The sequence below is a fragment of the Hemiscyllium ocellatum genome, chromosome 27 (assembly GCF_020745735.1).
Source record: "Hemiscyllium ocellatum isolate sHemOce1 chromosome 27, sHemOce1.pat.X.cur, whole genome shotgun sequence".
NCBI classification, from domain to species: Eukaryota; Metazoa; Chordata; class Chondrichthyes; order Orectolobiformes; family Hemiscylliidae; genus Hemiscyllium; species Hemiscyllium ocellatum.
The window spans coordinates 2,482,881-2,502,815 of record NC_083427.1 but is presented as its reverse complement, the minus strand read 5'-3'; the positions used below and the strand labels follow the sequence as shown (position 1 = coordinate 2,502,815).

General features: G+C 39.9%; 1 pseudogene; it reads right to left on the bottom strand.

Annotated features, from left to right (window-relative positions):
- Positions 1–19,935, bottom strand: part of LOC132828621 (Ig heavy chain C region, membrane-bound form-like) — a 44,386-nt pseudogene that overhangs the window by 1,787 nt on the left and 22,664 nt on the right.

Genomic DNA, 19,935 nt, shown 5'->3' with positions numbered 1-19,935 from the left:
CAATCATTCTTCATGATGTGGAGGTGCCGATGTTGGACTGGGGTGTGCAAAGTTGCAAATCACACAATACCAGATTATTGTCCACCAGGTTTACATGGAAGCATTAACTTTCAGAGCGCTGCTCCGATGAAGGAGCAGCTTTCCGAAAACTGATGCTTCCAAATAGACCTGTTGGATGTAGTCTGCTGTTGTGTCATTTTCAAACCTTTCTCCATTTATTCTATAACGTCATGGAAGAATCTTGCATATTAAGCGTAAAGCCACCTCTCATCTCCATGCTTCTTCCCATCTTATCACACTGATCTGCCACTGATCATAATTAACTGATATTTTTCTCATTCCTTCCTGAAGGTGCAGAATTATTTGGAATAGTTAGTTGTGAACTTCTTTCAATATATTTTTCACTTTTGTACTGTCAGTTGTAAATACATTTCAATGCGTCAAGCTTATTAACAATATATATGAACCGACTCTTCTTTTAAAACTTCTTCTGTCCTTTTATGAGTCAACACTAACCATTAAGCATTACTTCATTACTGACACATTTTGGTTCCTTAATCCAACATTTTTTCATGTTTGCCTGCATTCCACTATGCAATCATGCTGTTGATGACGTTTCGTCAAGATGGAAGTTAATCTGTTAAATTCAATGTCCTTCTTTTGCATAGGATTAACTATTTTTCAGATAGATAAAAGCATCTCAGCTACGAATATAGTGGACTTGCAGAATGTCACACTGCTATTAGAATGTGTTATTACCTTTAGCACAGTGACAAATGTGGTGGACAGCATACTGAGAATAAACAAGATGACGAAAGTAATGATGGATAATGAACTTTTGGTGTGTACATCCACATTTTCTCGTCCGTTTTCTTCGATGCTTAAGTCCTCTGGGCATTCCGTTACTTCAGACACATCTGCAATTAATGGATGAATTTTTTTTTAATTCGTCACGTTGAGAAAAAAAAAATCAAGGTTATGTAATATCATGGCACTGGCAATCGTGAGATATGTGACACATTCGTCATCAGGATGAGTGAATTTAAATAATCTAACTGTTGTTTTGTCATGGGACTTTAATGACAATGGAGATTACATAGGTATGAGAACAGGTAATTGAGGCAAAGAATCGTAAGCATGGATTGGTCAGAGGGACGTCACGTTGAACAAATGTGTTCGAATTTTTTGAAAATGCGATAACTAATGTTGACAAGCGGAGTTCAGTCGATTTACTTGATATATGGATTGTGGCAAAGCTTTTGAAAGATCCCACACTGGAGATTAATTCAGAAGGTTAAAGCACATGAACTTGAGGGAAACTTGGCGTGGTAGATCAGAAACTGGCTCAGTAATCGGACACAAAGGGCAATGGTGGAAGGCTGTTTGAGTCACTGGAGGCTCGTGCACAATGAGCATCACTAGGATAAATACTACATACACAAATAATTTAGATACACGTATGGGGGGGATATGAAGCGAATTTGCCGAATACACCGCTTTTGGTAGAGTACTCAATACTGAAGATCCTTGTGGGCTATTGGAAAATATAGATAAGATGGTGAAATGGGCATACCTGTGGCAGATGGTAATTAACTCTGGCTAAGTGCGAGATGATGCATTTTGGAAGAAGAAACAAGATGAAGGAATGTTATGGATCACTTATTTTCATCTGTAATGGCATAAAGTATAAGGCACTAATTATGGACTTGGACTGAACTTTAGTCAGGAAAAACTTGGAGTGTGATGTACAGTTCTGGTTAAGGCACGACAGGAAGGATGCGATCCGCCGAGAGAGAATACAGAAAAGGTTCACCAGGATGTTGTCTGGGATGAAGACATTGAGCTAAGTGGAGACCCTAGATAGTTTGGATCGTTTTCTTTAAAACAGAGAAGACTGAAGAGTTCATGTTCGACGTATGTAAGATTACGAGAGATGTGACATGGTTTAATAGAGAGCACCTGCTCCCTTTGGTTGAGACATCACTCATGACGGATAATTTTATGGGAAAGGGCAGAAGAGTCAGAATGAATTTAGCAAAAAAAGTCTTTGCCATTCTGCGTGTGGTGAGAGTATGGAATCCACTACCTGGGATGGTAACAGAGACTGGAAACCTTACAAAAAGTACTTCAAATATCACAATATTCAAGAATATAGGACAAATGCAAGAAATGGTGATTAGCGCACATTTCGTAGTAATTTTGTTGGTGCAGATTGGATGGAGTGCAAGGCCTTTTCTGTGCTGTTATGAATCTGTGTATCAATGGATCTATAAAATGTATTAATGTCCCATACAAATGTGCTTGTCATGTTCGGGGGAAAATATTTTATGAGGCTGACAACAGCATCTGGTGACCAGCAATTAATATCTTGCATCTCAACAAATTTATCTTAAAGAATTACACTTGACAATGCTCTGTACCGAACAGTCATAGGCATGAAACTGCTTAGTTGATGTGGAAACAAATGCTAAGGTGATATTAAAGATTACATGAAACAGACTAGATAGATGTGGGGAGGAGGATGTCAATTCTCGTCGAAAGATTTAACCAGTGACCTGTTCAGTGCATTGTAGTACACGTTTTCTCAATTCAGCAAAACGCAGATTCTCTCTGCCAGTTGACATTTATATTATTTCCTGCCACGTTTCACAGTTTTCTTTGCATTTACGTGACGTTACAATTGTGGAAAATATTGTTTCTTTTCGTCTTGTAATTTCATATCAGCAAGTCAACAATACAACACTCATGGTTTCACTTTGTTACCTCATCAAAAAAGCAATCATGTTAATGGAACGCTTCCCTCCCACCCCCCACCCCTCCAACCCCGTTTTGAATGATGGCTTCATTTCTGCAATTATATTTCTACATATTTCTGCAGCTGACTGCTAATTTCATCCAAAATGATTCATTTCATTTAGAGAAGAGCTCCCAGAGAAGGAGGACTACTGACAGGTTTGAAGAGTTCGACATAGCGATGATGTTATGGTCAAGTATATGAATGAAACCTTGCAGTACTGTAGAACCATACAAAATTAATGCAGTTTAGAACTCCTCAGGTGCACATCCAAACTTGAGGCAGAGAACTTGAGAATTTGTGTCTCAACCACCTAATCAGGAAACAAGTCACAGACAGCCTCCTCCATCGTATGGAAAAATGCTTTTCTTTCCCTTGATTCACATGTCCTTCGAGGTACCCTTTGGTTAAACCACGGTCAGTATCCTTTCGTGAATTACAGAATGTGACTATAACAAATTTACTTCTCTGGTCTATATTACATAAATGAAGTTTCCTCTGACTTCACAGCAATGATGGCACAACTTCGCACCTCATACTATATAAGCCGCTCATTATTGCGCACTGTTCAATTTAGTTTGAACTCAGACACCTCCCTTGTAAGGAAAACAACAATGACACAACCATTTAAAAGTCCTGGCAGTATACTTGTTCAACCTGTTGTGCTCTGTCTTGAACAATTTTGCCTTTCCAGGAATGTGGTGACTTGAACTCGACACAAAACTACTGTAGTGATTTAATAAACGACCCACATAGTTGGAGCATTGCACCTTTTTTGTATTGAACAGTTTTACAAAAGAAGGAAAACATCTCAATGATCTACACATGCCTGCTTTTTTAAAGCCATTCACCTCCTGCTACTCAGAAATCACGCACCTGCAGACAGGAAATCCAATGTTTCTAATGTCATCTACACTTCGTACATTCTCACTGACAGACTGAATTCAAATTATAATCTTTCAAAAACCGAAGTGAAAAATTAATATACAGCTGCCTTCAACAGCGTGTTACCACTTTTGTATCGCTACTGGAATCCAAATCAAAACTCTCGCATTAAACTCTAAATCATTACTGTCCATCTCAAATTGAGAGAGATACAAGACTAAGTCGGTCATACAATACTGCAGATGGTCAAAAAGAGAGACAAAAACATTCTCCAGTATTTCCTTTGCTTCCTATCGGTGATATAGTTTTATATCCAATATGCCACATTTTATATGCCACATTCTCTTGTATTCCATGGACTATATCTTTATGAAGAATAGACCGCCTTGGACCTCGACAAATGCCTCACTGTATCCATTTAGAAACTTATGCACAGTACTATATCCATGAATCCCCTTGATGCTGACACCTCCCCCCAAAAAAATCTTCGCGACACACGATGTTCATTTCACAAATTCAACTGACTTTCCTTGATTAGCCTCCCTTTCTTAGTAACATTCCATCTGCTCTCTAATTATTGGCTCTCGAAAATTGCCCTCCACAGAGTACTGAATAACTGTCTGACAGCAATATGGTCCAACATCAAAACATTTTCGAGGCTGAAACATTTGTCGACTTACAATTACAATTCTCTGGTAGTTCACATGCATTTCGTGAGAATTGGTAAATAATCATTTGGACATCTATTATTTCCTCGCTGGCTTCTTTTTGTCACAAGATATTTATGCACTTTCACGGAAGTGTGGACTTCCATTACTTTCATTATCATGATCATTTCACCTAATGTTCTACTGCATTCTTTTCAAATTATATTGTCTGCATGAACTCCCTCTTCCTGAAGACCACGTATTTTGTAAGAACCAGTTACAATGCCTATTTCTCTTTGGCCCAACCCCTTTATTATTCATTCTCTTGCGTTAAAAAGCATAAAGAAAACATTATTAGGTATTCCTTAAGCTTTACATAATTTATTTTCATCCTCTAGATGCTTTCCTAATTTTCTTTTTACTTTAGTTACCTTGGATTCTGTAAATTCTGCTGTTGTGCATATAAGAACATGGAAACATGCTAGCAGGAGTAGACAGTTCAGCCAGTTGAGACTGATTCGCCATTCTAGATAGTATCGGATCATCTACTTCAGAATATTTTGCTATACATTCACATTTGCAAAAATGTCATGAGTGTCAAAATCAATCATACACTGTCATGCACATTCTGGATAAATTTCGCGTTATTCGATTACCTAAGAGTATTTGTGCAGTTTCCTAAAACTATTTTCATCGGGCAGTATGACAATCTCACAAAGTTGTTATCTGGATGTACGTTGCAGTTCATTTGAAGGCAAGTGCATCGTAACTCAAATGAAGGCAACACATTGTGTACTATATCTGGGTACAATCTTATCTATCCGACAAATCTGAAGCAAGGCATACATTTGTATTCAAATTTACTTGCGATGAAATTCCTTAAAACATAGAAATTCTTCATTTCTTACTCACCAATTTTATTTGATTAGATTTATTTTCTCACATGTACCTACGTACAGTGGAATGTGTTACTTTCTGTGCAGTGTAGGCAGACCATACCATATAAAGTGCATATTGTCATAGAACAGAACGAACATAAAATGTTCCAGCTGCAGATAAGGGGCACAGACAGAGATCAACATTAACTTTAAAATGTGACAGTTCCATTTAGGAATCTAGTAGCAGCAGGGAGGAAGCTGTTCTTTAATCTATTCATACATCTTTTCCATATTTAATATCTTCTGTCCAAAGGAAGAGGGTGAAAGAAAATGTAGCAGGGATGCGAGCAGACTTTAATTATAGTGGTTGCTTTCCCAAGGAAACGGGGCGTGAACATCGATTCAAAGATGGATGGAAGGCTGGTTTACAGTATGGACTGGGCTGTGTTATCAACTCTTGCAGTTTCTTGCGTTCGCATAGAATATTTCTCTGCTATTTCTGTAAAAATTGCTAAGAGACCTTGTGGACATACCAAATTTCCTAAGCCTCCTGAGAAAGTAGAGTTGCTGTTGTGCTTTCTTGACCATTGAGACGACATGGATGGATCAGACAGTTAGTGATCATCAATTCCCGAATCTTGACGCTCTGGACCAATTCCATCTCAGCACTATTGATGCAGGGAGGAGCGTGCACTCAGCTTCACTTCAACGAGGCAATGATCAACTCCTTCGATTTTCTTTTGAATTTGCGAGTGAAATTTCTGTCTTCACACTATCCCGTATGCTCTGCATCTCTTCCTTGCATTTCTGAGACTTCAATAACTCATCTGATCAGGCTTTTTAGCATCAGCTTGTCCTTTTACCTTGACGTTTTAGAGATATTCTTCTCGAAGGTTGTCATGTGGATAACCTTGTACTAAATCTATAAAATGATCCATTTGCTCTCTTCTTTAGAGGCATCATGCTGTCCGTACAACTTGGATTTTACTTGCATTCTCATCACAATGCAAATAGTTATGTAACATTCGCAGTGCTGAAAAACGTACATTGTGTCCTTATAATCATTAACACGGCTTTGGAATAACGAATGCACAAACATTGTTCCTTATAACAACTCACTTGTAATAACATTCCAGCAGCAGAATGAAAGTTTTTGTATTCCATCTAAAATTACTTTATATTTTCTTCTTATTATTATAAATCATAATTAACGCCAATACAATATCCGTCATCAAGAAATCTTGAATTCACAACAATATAGATAATGCAGAGAAATTAGAGCTCATAATATATTTAGGCAGTTGGAGTTTTCATTCAAAATAATCATGATCGCAGAAGTATCATGCTTATCACAGGATAAATTATTTCACAAAATGAGTTCGAAGTTCACATCCAGGGTTTTAGTCTAACACTGCAATTTCAGTTTGAACTGATCTGATATCAACTCTCAGCAACCGGTGAAGCTAGCAACCATCTCATCGCAAAAGCAAATTATTTCAATTTAATCAATTCCAACTGATATCAGGACTGAAGTGAATTGTGTGAGTTGGCATCGAGCAACCGAGGAACAGACTCTGAAAAATGATTGGTTCAGATGGCAAGCAGAGATTTCGGCACTGTAGAGCTCGATTGAGAACTTGGCAGGCAGATAAAAGGCAACTCCCGAACTGTATTTGCAGCTCTGCTTGATCCAAAATGAATGCTTCAAATAGCTATCATAGCTTGGTGACTTTCACAGTTCACCAACTAACCAGCAGGTAAAGTCACGGATCCCTCAATAAAAGATTTTCTTTTAGGGTGAACACGTACCACAAACAAAAACTTAGCAGTTTGTATTGTCAACGAATCACACGAGATTATAGATATACAGATTCCATTTCAGTAGCAGCATCATTCTTCAATTCGCAGGTAATGTCAAACATGAATAGATACCCTGCAACATGACTTAATGAATCCACTCTATTTACTGACACCCCCATCATTGTGGGCTTGCGGGACGGTATACAACACTGTGTTTCTCCAATATAATGAAACAGCCACTGCCCAACCAGATCTCACATACAATGTTATGGATATTTTCCCACTCAAACACAGTCACACGACCCGTTACCCTGAACAGGCAATTGAAGATCATCTCTTCAATAACTAATCCAGCATGAACAGTTGTCACATCACATTGAACAGAACTATCCACGCACAGATATGCCCGACAGCATGGAAAGATATCACCTTGAAGATTATGGTAGAATGTCGCACTCAGAGATACAATGTATTGAAAATGATTATTCCGTCATGTAACAGCTATAAATGCTTAATGTCCAAAGTTTCATCACATTCACGAACAGCGGGGTCAGATATGTATGTTCACCAAAGGCGATTACCTGAGCGTGCTATCTCTCACCTGAGCACTGTCGTCGACTTTTGTGACCATGTAGGAATTTCAGAACCACATTTATTTGCACTGTTCCTTCATAAAATATTCAAAACATATATTTTACTAAACACTTATATCAGAAGAGTCAATTTGAAATTTGGGCCTTGTAGATTCGGAATGTTGCAAATGTTTAGTGAAAGACTTTCTTCTCTCATTTTAAAATGTAGACATTTTGGAAGAAGAAGCATCGTGGATGCAGGAGAACCTAGGCAGCAATTTGCCAACCAATTCGTCAGATTGCTCCATTGGTTTCAGCTTATTGTGTGCTTAAAATAAAACTAAAAAAAAATGGATCTTGTAAATTAGATACAAAAGCAGAAATTGCTAAAAACGGCTCAGCACATCTGTCAGCATCTGTGGAGAGAAGTAAGATTTAACGTTTCGGATCGAGGGACCCTTCCTTATTGGTTCTATAGAAGGTCACTCGAACAAAACGTCAACTCTGATTTCAGTGCAAAGACACTGCTAGACCTACTGATATTTGCAAAAAAGTCTCTTTGATACGCAGGTTTTAAATGCCATAATGTCATACCAACGATAGGATCAGCTAATTGATCATAAATTTGGATCCACTTGCAATACTTCAAATAGATATTTTCATTGTCTAGATGGACTCTGAATTCATATGCTTTTAGTCAGGGCCAGCGTGCAGATTCTACATGGTGATGTTCCAAACATAGAGCCCTGTGGCTGATGCAGTAATAATGCTGTGCGAGTACGATTTGACATACTGTATCATTTGGAATAACTGGTTAAATGAAGGTAAGAGTAATCAGTTATGACTTTAACTGACAGAATTTTACTGGATGAGCACCATGATAGCAAAGTAAAATCTAGATGTCTCATAAGCCAGAGTCACATAAATGCAGAAGACTTAGTGAAAATAAGTTCGGAAGGTGTTACATTGACAGTGGTGGAAAAAGATGTGGCGGAATTGAAATACATCAATAATAATTTTATGAGGAAAACATTAATGTACATTGTTGAATAGTTCAGTGTTGATGGTTGATTGGGAACTTCTGCAAATTTTTTTGCCATTTAATTGCGTTTTGTGCCAATTTAATAAGATATATAGCAGACAACGAACGGGCTAAACAGTAGCCTGAATGACATCACCTTGTTGAAAGCAGATAAATCAGAAGAAATGACAGTCATCTATCAGAGTGAGCAATAGCCTTAGAAATTCCATTTAAGTAGGATATCAGGTCAGAAAAATAAGCAACTGACAACATAGGATATGGCCAAAAGATCAATGATGCAGATGTGTGAAGAACCTGGGTTGTCGTCAGAATAGAGGATAATGATTTAGGTCTCTGCGCTGTTTGATTGCGTTTGTATGTCTTAGGACATATTGGACATAGAGGAAAAATGGACAACTGTGAGAGAGTTATGTGATATCAGTGTCGAAGTGGAATCTACTTTCGGAAGATCACCATGATGGACTGCATGCATCCCTGTTCTGGATGTAACACGAAATCTATAGATTAGGTTTGGACGTTTGTATAGTAGAATATTTGGCAGGACTGGTTAAATGAAGGAAAGACAAACTTGGATAGCTGATTCGCATACTGAATAAGTTGGCATCACATCAACTTCAGTCATTTCGTCTCACAACTAGATACCACAATGGCTCAGCTTAAAGGAAGAGTGCTGCCAAGAACATCTAGGAAAAGTGTGGCTTAGTCAGAGAGAACTCGAATGGGTCTGATATTCTGCACGTGATGCAGTGTTGGCGTTTAAAAAAATGGATATCATACACACTTTTATCAACGTCTAAGTGGTCTTTCTGAAAATATTATAAATGCGAACCAAGAATAAGTATGTCAAAGAGATTTCATTCTGCATTTATTGCAATCATCGGAGCCAAATCCACATTTAAACATGGTTTGCGATTCATTCAGTCGCGATATGAAACATTTCAGGCGATTTTCAGAGCGATTACACTCACAAGACAAGGTTTCCTTGCATTTCAGATTCTCAGCTTAATTATCATTTCCAATACATACAATTTCAAATTGTGGCCATTTTGTTTTTTTTGCAAATGTGTTCACTGATCAGAAATGTGACTGTTGCGTGAAATGAATTAAAAAGTATTGGTTGGTTCCTGAAAGAATTATTGTCATAACAACATTAATCCATCTAGGGAAAACAATTAGCCAATCACTGCAAGTTATGTGCAGGTTTTAACAATGTCACTTAGTACGATTGAAACATTAAATGATGAGCATGAGATTTATTTGTACTTCTGATTAACTGTCAGCTGAGAGATGGGTGTCCCACTAAGCAGGAGTCAGTGATGTCACTGTTCTATTCCACCGATTTGACTCTCAGCCTGCTGGTCACGAAATTGGAATCATTGCCCTGCTAGTTGTCTACTTGAGTCCAATACCTGGAATCTAAAAGGGTGTCATTGGCCATCCAGCCAATGTAAATGTCAGCTGGATTAAATCTGGTGGCTAGACACATCAGGATCGCTAAATTCTCAGTTTCAATCTCATCCGTCGATGGATGCAGAAGATAAACCTGAGGACGACACATTTGGCCATCTGCAAAGAGAGTGCTGTTTGTATAACTGAGACTGTCTTATGTCTGCATCACAATTACACTGTCAATTATATATGTGGTTGATAAAATATTTCCTATCTGTACGACTGTGCAAATATTTGTGAATACTACAGCATTTCAGGCCGCATGGTTTTCTGGTTTAATTCTTGGAGCCAATCATATATTTTTCAAGGACTGCTGTTCGTGGTATGCAAATGATTCAACTACTTATACTTCTTCACGCTTGTCATTATATATCTGCAGAAAAGTAGGAGTGATGGCTAATGGACTTCGCAGGAATCCTCACAGTGTTTTAAATAGCCCATTCAGCCAAGTCACTCCATAACCTCCCTACAAAGAGCATCCCTGCCACACCCACCCACTAATGCCAGTCATCACGTATTTCCCATGGCCAATTCATCTTCCCTGCACATCTTTGGATTGTCGACAAAAACCGGAGCATGCAAAGGAAGTCCACGCAGGCTTGAGGAGAATGGGAAAACTCAACACAGACAGTGCCTGAAGTGAAAATAAATCCGAGTATTGATGCTGTGCAGCGGTGGTGCAAACCAGTGAGCCGCCTTCCTGCTGCTGACTTCTGGCCATTTAACATAACACATTCATGAATTGACAGGATTTGTTTCCGGTGGACTAGTGTATGAGTCAGACTGATCTCATAGTAACATACAGGGCGGCACGGTGGCACAGCAGTTAGCACTGCTGCCTCACAGCGCCAGGTACCTGGGTTCAATTCCCGCCTCAGGCGACTGACTGTGTGGAGTTTGCACGTTCTCCCCGTGTCTGCGTGGGTTTCCTCCGGGTGCTCCGGTTTCCTCCCACAGTCCAAAGATGTGCGAGTCAGGTGAATTGACCATGCTAAATTGCCCGTAGTGTTATGTAGGGGTATGGGTGAATTGCGCTTCGGCGGGTCGGTATGGACTTGTTGGGCCGAAGGGCCTGTTTCCACACTGTAAGTAATCTAATCTAAACTTTTTTTCTTGGAAAATAAAAATCACATACTGGATTGGAAAGTTTCACCCTGGGTTTTTCTCGCCATAGATTCTGCCAGTCCTGCTTGGTTTCTGTAGAACATTCCTTTTTATATTGTCAGATTTCTGAAATTGATTCTATTGTGTTCTTATTGCAGTATTATCCCCACTTACCAATTTCCTTCTTGATAAGAGTTTTTCACTGGTGTTGGTAATTCACTACCTTCGACCGAGCAAACATATTCAGCACCATTGTCCCACTCTGACGCCATGATTTTTAATTTGCTCACCATGGGGAACTTTCTTCCATTCCAATCGGGATTTTCCGTCTCGACCCCTTTCGTTCTCTCAGCCCCATTCACCTGCCAGAAAATGTTAATGTTTTCTAAGTCGCAGACAATGATTTTGCAAACAATGGTCGCCGTCTTTTGTGTCCAGGTCTCGTCAAACGGAGATTTCAGTAGATTGACAGAAATGTCTGTCTGATAGCAGTAACGTGGAAAGAGAAAGGAATGCATACTGTCAGGCTACAATATCGAAATCAATCACAAAATGCTACAAACGTTGGGGAATAATTTTACTTACCGCATTCTGTTATCTGTTTTCTCAGATAGTTTCAGCATAGTTAATTAGATACTGTCCCCTCCTGTTCGTGTTGATTGCATTCACTCTATCACAGATGCAACTTCAGTATTTGAAAATTTGAAAATTGCTCTGCCTTGGGTATACTGAGGTCTAATTGTCTCCATTCGAGTACTGTGCCCTTCAACTTTTTGCGGTTACTGATGCTAGAAGATAGTTGGTACCACATGGACTGCATTTGTTGGAATTTGACACAAGCTGAACAAAAACGCACAATAAGCGTCTCCAGTTCAAGAACTAAAATTATTTGCATTGTGTCCGACCAACTAATGGAGAAATTCACCTGATAGCAACCTGCATTTTGAATGATAGCTTCCCCTAAGCAACTTTTCTGCCCTATTTGCTCGACAATGTCCTTAGGTTGGAAAAAAAAAGAATAACGGGTCGTGAATTAATGCACAACTCACAAGCAGTCAAGAGCCCTGTCAAATGATGCTTATTTTATTAAGTTAACTACTCTTTGAAGAGTTTTGAGTAAGAAAACCTAAAATATTGTAAGCACATAACCTTCACAGCGTTACTCTGATAGTGGGAATAGCCAAAACTGGCAGTTATCAGTATCGTGATGACTTCAAAGGGACGGATAAGACAGGGAATAGCATGCTTTTAGATTTATTAAAGCCAAATGGTCACACTTAACACAGTAATATGCAGAACTAAAAATACAAATGAAAAGAAGGTCCCTGAAATTTCTGCTTGCGTTATTACCTTAAATATGAGTACATTTTCTACATTCGCAGAACCAGTTATCTCTGAAAGTTCCATACCTCTTCCGTGTCAATTGTGTAGTTCCAGTGGCATGATTTCATTTTGTATGCATACTATAAATCTTATGCTGTTCTTCAAATATGCCAGCGCCTCCGTCAGGTTGCCTGGGCAAGGAAAGTATTGCAGAAAATACTCCCGTGTTGATTAATATTACTGTCTCACATTCCAAACCCTTGTGCATGAATGCTTGCTTTTCTTCTGGCCGTTCTAAGTTAGTTTCGTCCACTTAATCTCTATTAAATCAAGCAGACTGTTAATTTGTCGATTGGCCACCTGTGTTCAGTTGCGCTATATTACCATTTCTTCATTAAATAAGTGGGTCATATTTTACGTGACAAAGATCTGTTCCATCTGAAGAATCTTGTTGATAGTTGCTTCAAAAATACTTTCCAATAATAAAACTACGTGATAGAGGGGGAATAGTATATGGAAAAAAAAACTAATCAGAATGAAATTAATCATCTCCTCGTGTTACGAACAGAAATTGGAGTTTTATCAATGACTCTTAAAACAAGCAATTTCAGAATGTCCTGTGTGCGGCTGAGATGATTTTAACAGGGACACTTTTGCAGTGAAGTTCAGAATTGAGAACTATGGCATTTTCAAACGAATGTCTTCCACTACAGTGGAGAAGAAAGTGGAATTTACCAAGAGATCTGGGTGTTCTTGTACACCAGCCAATGATGGTAAGCATACAGGTACAGCAGGTAGTGAAGAAAGCTCATAGCATCCTGGTCTTCATAGCGAGAGGGATTGAGTATAGAAGCAAAGATGTTATTCTGCAGCTGTACAGGGCCCTGGTGAGACCATACCTGGAGTATTGTGTACAGTTTTGGTCTCCAAATTTGAGGAAAGACATTCTGGCTATTGAGGGGGTGCAGCGTAGGTTCACGAGGTCAATTTCTGGAATGGCGGGACTACCTTACGCTGAAAGACTGGAGCGACTGGGCTTGTATACCTTTGAGTTTAGAAGACTGAGAGGGGATCCGATTGAGACATATAAGATTATTAAAGGATTGGACACATTGGAGGCAGGAAACATATTTCCGTTGATGGATGAGTGCCGAACCAGAGAACACAGCTTAAAAATATGGGGTAGCCCATTTAGGACAGAGTTGAAGAGAAACTTCTTCACCCAGAGAGTGGTGACTGTGTGGAATGCTCTGTCCCAGAGGGCAGTGGAGGCCCAGTCTCTGGATTCATTTAAGAAAGAGTCGGATTGAGCTCTCCAGGATTGTGGAATCAAGGGTTATGGAGATGAGGCAGGAACAGGATACTGATTAAGGATGATCAGCCATGATCATATTGAATGGTGGTGCAGGCTCGAAGGGCATAATAGCCTACTCCTGCACCTATTGTCCATTGTCTATTGTCTATTTCATATTGATACACAAACGGTATTGGTAGGCAAGCTTCCTTGAGAAATCTTATCTGAACTGATAAATCTTCGTGAATCAGTAAGAGAAAAATGCAAATGTACAAGACTCCCTTTCTTCGCTGTTCTTTGGAGAAGAGCTATTATGTTAATTTTCAACAAGACTCCTCAGATGGAAGAAAAAACAAAGAGACTGTATGGAACCCATATAAGTCTATTTTGGTGTAACTTTGAAAGAATCCTTCGCAGAGCTAAAGTAACGCTCCTCCAATTGTGTTCTATTTCAGTACATGGGTGCTCACGAAACGGATTTTATCATGTTTAGTGTTTGTAACAGAACCACTAGCAGTGTTTGCTGGGGTGTATCTTTCTTCTTTCTCACTGTTGTATGTGATTTTCTGGCATCCTTTTGTCAATCATTTGGTGTTTCACACAAGTCTACACAATAATTATTCGCAAGTGAATGACCAGAAATTGATCATAGTCCTTAATCATGTCCCTTGATCACAACCCGTACACCAACGATCAGTGTTGCAAAGTAATGTATAGCTACTCGCTTCTTTAATGTCATGAACTGGCTTTTTTGCAGGCCAAAAGACAATCGGGTGAGATTCAGGTACTAAAAGGACAGCAGGAATTAAAGTCAGTTCAGTAGATTTTGTGAGTTATTCTCGTCAATAACAGAATTATTTGTCTATTCCTTTGACGTCCAGGGTTAGAGGACAAAATAATGTAATCCATGCAATATCCAATGTTATTCACGTGCATTAGTCTAACTTTCCGAGAAATGTTTGTATTTCTGTTTACCTTTTAGTTAACTGTCAGCAAACACTCAAGCTAGACTCAAAAGAGCAGCATGAAGCAAACAAGGCACAAAATCTTGTCGACACAATCTTCCTCTCACCATCATTCATTGTTGTTTAAAGATAGTACTCCTTCAAGACTTAATCGTGCAATGAAGCTCTTTAAGTTCATATAATTTTTTAGTTAGCTTATTTCTCTCGTCAACCTATTCAAACAACCCAACGCACAACTCTGTAGCATGTGGGAAATAAACGTGGACCTCTTGGTTCAGGGTGCAGACACGACGAATGTGCCACCAGAGGGCCCCCTCCATTCTTATGCCAACAAGTTTCACACCGATTGAGGATACATACTTTTATGGATATGACTGTCTATCCTGTTTACTTCCCAACCATGCACAGTGTGTTAAAGTTATTTCTTTCCAAGAGGTCTTATGCATGTTAAAGTTGCTGGAAAGTTAGGACACGGTTTCATGTTGTATTAATATTGGCCACAAAGCGTTAATTGTGAGAATGGTTGCTAAAGCACTGTCCTTACCTTTCGGGTTTCTGATGACCCGTTTCACAGTTGACTGTGAAGGTGGATGCGAGGCAGTACAGGAGTATTTTACTCCGCTCTTCCATTCCACTGCAGGTAAAACGAGGAGGCTCCGTGCGCTGAAGGTCAGGTCCTGTTCCAGAGCAGTGGGGAAATTTGTCATGTTTGCGCTTTCAGAAGCTCCGTCTTTCTCCCAAAAAAAACGCGTATTTTGCCAGGATAGAATCCTCTAATCAAACATGTCAGAGTAGCAAAGCTGCCATTTTGAATCTCTTCTGGTGATGGTGGCAGAAGGTGGAGATATTGCTTCACCGGTTTGACTGTAATAGAATTACTGACAATTTTACTATGTCCTCTTTGCTAAACTGACATGCACAAATGTATATCTTTTGTTACCAACCTCTTGCCATTCTGGTTCGTTTTGATATTGGGGTCGATGATTGTTCCTGTTTTGCGGAGCATACTTATTCCACCCCACTCTGCCATCCATCCACGCTGCTGGTCAAACAGCTGATGGTCGGATATTGGTTTTCATTATCAGTTTCAGTTTGAACGCCTTCATTCTGTAACTCTCCGTTCACCATCCAAGAAATGATTACCCCAGCTGAAACTGTAGACAGAACTTCTCAAACCAGAATGGCACTTTTATTGATCCAGATTTCTTCAACCAAAGGGTTCCTTAGTAATACAGCCATCTCTGTAAGTGAGAAACCAGAGTTTCAGCTTCTGTTTCATGTTCATTAATATTGTAACCAGGATTGTAAAACATGGGCATAATGTCAAAATCAGTGACAGGAGATGGGATGTCAAACGATCACAGGGGGAGTTGAAATGTGCAGTAAAAGACTATTATGCAGTGGGCATCCAATTCTTCAGTTCCATGACATCATGCTTTTTTGCCCCAAACTTAGCTCTCAAAATGTTTCCCACCTTGCTGTTGCACAAAGTACACAGGGTAGCTCTGTAGTGAATTCTTTGAACCAAACAACTTCGGGAAAGTGTGAGGTGATTCATTTTCGAAGGAGTAACAGGAATGCTGAGTACATAGAACATAGGACATAGAACAATTCCGCTTAGGACAGGCCCTTCAGCCTTCAAAATTGCGCCGACTTGTGAATTATTCTCAGCCCAGTCCCCTACACTATTCCATCATCATCCATGTGCTTTCCCAAGGATTGTATGAATCTCCCTAATGTGCTTAAGTTAACTACGTTGGCAGGTTGGGCATTCCACGCCCGTACCATTCTCTGAGTACAGAACCTGCTTCTGACATCTGCCTTAAATCTACCACCTCTCAATTTGTAGTTATGCTCCCTCGTACAAGCTGACGTCATCATTCTTGGAAAAAGACTTTCACTGTCTACCCTATCTAATCCGTTGATCAACTTGCATGTCTCTGTCAAGTCTCTGTTAGCTTTCTTCTTTTCAATGAGAACACACTCAAGTCTCTCAGCCTTTCCGCATAAGAGCTTCCCTCCAGACCAGGCAACATTCTGCTAAATCTCCTCTGCAACTCTTCCAATGCTTCCACATCCTTCCCAAAATATGGCGACCAGAACTGTACACAATATTCCAAGTGCGGCGATACTAGCATTTTGTATAGTTGCAGCATGACATTGCAGCTCCGGAACTCAATCCCTCTATCAATTAAACCTAACATGCCATATGCCTTCTTAACAGCACTGTCAACCAGCTGGCAAGTATCAGGGATTTATGTACTTAGATTACAAGATCACCTTGCAAATCCACACTATCAAGAATCTTTCCATTCTTCTTTGCCTCTGCCTTCCTGTTATTCTTCCGAAAGTGAATCATCTCACATTTAGCTGCATTAAACTCACACTTGTCACCTCTTAACCCAATTCTGAAGTTTATGCAAATCCCCTGCAACCTGTAACATTCTTCGAAACTGTCCACGACTTCACTTACTTTAGTCCCATCTGCAAACTTACTAATTCATCCATCTATGCTTGTGTGTAAGATATTTTTTAAAAAAATGACAAACAGCAGTGGTCCCAAAACAGATCCTTGTGGCATACTACTAGTAACCTGACTCCACGCTGAACATTTTCCATCAAACACCACTCGCTGCCTTCTTTCAGAAAGCCAGTTTCTAATCCAAACTGCTAAATCACCCTCAATCCCATGTATCTGCATTTTCTCCAACAGCCTACCATGTATAACCTTATGAAAGGCTTTACTGAATTCCATGTACGCAGGGTCAACTTCCCTACCCTCATCGACATGCTTGTTCACCTTCGCATGGTTTGGTCAAGGGCACACAACCTGCCCTTGACAAAACCATGTTGACTAACTGAAATCAAATTGTTGCTTGCTAGATAATAGATGAATCCTAACACTTACAAGACTTTCCAAAACCTTTCCAACAACAGAGGTAAGGCTCGCTGGTCTATAATTACCTGGGTCATTTCTATTGCCCTTCTTGTCAACAGGCCAACATTTGCAATCCTCCAGTCCTTTAGTACTAAACCTGAAGACCAAAATATCAAAGCCAAAGGATCCACTATCCCTTCCCTAGTTTCCCAGAGAATCCTCAGATAAATCCCATCCGGCCCAGGGAACCTTTCTATTTACAATCCTTCTAGAATTGATAACACCTCTTCATAACTAAACTAAATACTTTGTAGTCTAATATCTCGCATCTCATTCTTCTCCTCTACAATATTCTCCTTTTCCTGAGTGAAAACCAATGAGAAATGTTCGTTTAGCACATCTCCGATCTCCACAGGGTCCACATTCAACTTCCCACTTCTGGATTTCACTGGCCCTATTCCTACCCGAGTCAACTTTTTGTTCCTCACATACCTATAGAAAGCTTTAGGCTTTCCTTTATTCTATTTGCTAAAGACTGCTCGTGTCCTCGCTTTCCTCCTAGCTGACCTATATCCTTCCTAGTTGACCTATAACACTCCATCGCCTCATCTGAACCACCTTTTCTCATCAATGCATACGCCCAATTCTTCTGCTTAAGAAGAGATGCAATTTCTGTCGTAAATCACGGTTCCCTTACCTTATCACTTCCTCCTTGCATGACATGTACATGCCTATCAAGCACGCACAAAATCTGTTCCTAAAACCAGCTCTACATTTCCATTGTCCCCATCTGCTGCATGTTTCTACTCTACTTTATTCAACCTAATTCTTGCCTAATCGCATTGTAATTGGCCTTGTCCCATCCATAACTCTTCACCTGTGTCATGTACCTATCCCTTTCCATCACTGAACTAAATGTAACTGAAGTATGGTCACCCTCTCAAAAGTGCTAATCTACAACTAAATCAAACATCTAGCCTGGTTTCTTACCAAGCACCTGTTTCAGAACCATGAAGTTATGCTGCAGCTGTACAAATCTCTGGTGCGGCCACATTGGGGGTGTTGCAATCAGTTCTGGTAACCGCATCATGGGAAGGATGTGGAAGATTTGGAAAGGATTCATGGGAGATTTACGAGGATGTTGCCTGGTATGGAGGAAAGGATCTATGTAGAAAGAATAAGGGACTTGAGGCTATTTTCGTTAGAGAGAAGAAGGCTGAGCGGCGAATTTATTGAGACATTTCAGATAATTTGGGGCGGCACGGTAGCACAGTGGTTAGCACTGCTACCTCACAGCGCCTGAGACCCAGGTTCAATTCCCGACTCAGGCGACCCACTGTGTGGAGTTTGCACATTCTCCCCGTGTCTGCGTGGGTTTCCTCCCGGTGCTCCGGTTTCCTCCCACAGTCCAAAGATGTGCGGCTCAGGTGAATTGGCCATGCTAAATTGCCCATAGTGTTAGGTAAGGGGCAAATGTAGGGGTATGGGTGGGTTGCGCTTCGGCGGGTTGGTGTGGACTTGTTTGGCCGAAGGGCCTGTTTCTACACTGGAAGTAATCTAATCTAATCTAATCATAATATAAGTTGTAGGTATGTTGGACAGTGAGAGCCGTTTTCGTAGGATGGCGATGGCTATTATGAGGGAACAAAGCTTTAAATTGAGGGGTGATAGATATAAAACAAATATCAGAAGTAGCTTCTTTACTCAGAGAGAAGTAAGGGCGTGGAACGCACAGCCTGCAGCATAAGGAGACTAGCCAATCTTAAGGTCATTTAAATGGTCATTGGGTAGTATATGGACGAGAATGGAATCGTGTAGGTTAGATGGGTTTCAGATTGGTTCCACAGGTCGGCACAATAACGAGGGCTGTACTGCACTGTAACGTTCCAAGTTTTATCTATCTCTATTGCAAAAAAGACATCACTTAATATCTTCCTTTATTTAGAAGGTTTTGTTTTCAAAAATTCCCTTGTGTTCCCAATAGACACAAGTGTATTTCTTTCTGTTCAGTTTTTGATTTGTCCTCATAACTTTATAGCATTCTTGTCATGGACAGATACTACATTTTCTTTCACCTAAACAAAACCTATTACCACCAATGCAACCATCAGACCAGACTGTTCACAACCATCAGCAAGACTACCTGCTAGTGCCTGCAACTAACTCCTCTCTCCGAAAATTACTCAGCTGACTTGCAACCATCACCACCAAGCTCTTCAAAGGTATCTTAGATTATTCCATCATTTTTCATGCTCAAATCTTCAAATTCTTAGTAGTAAATCTAATGTGAACTCTGCTGTCCAG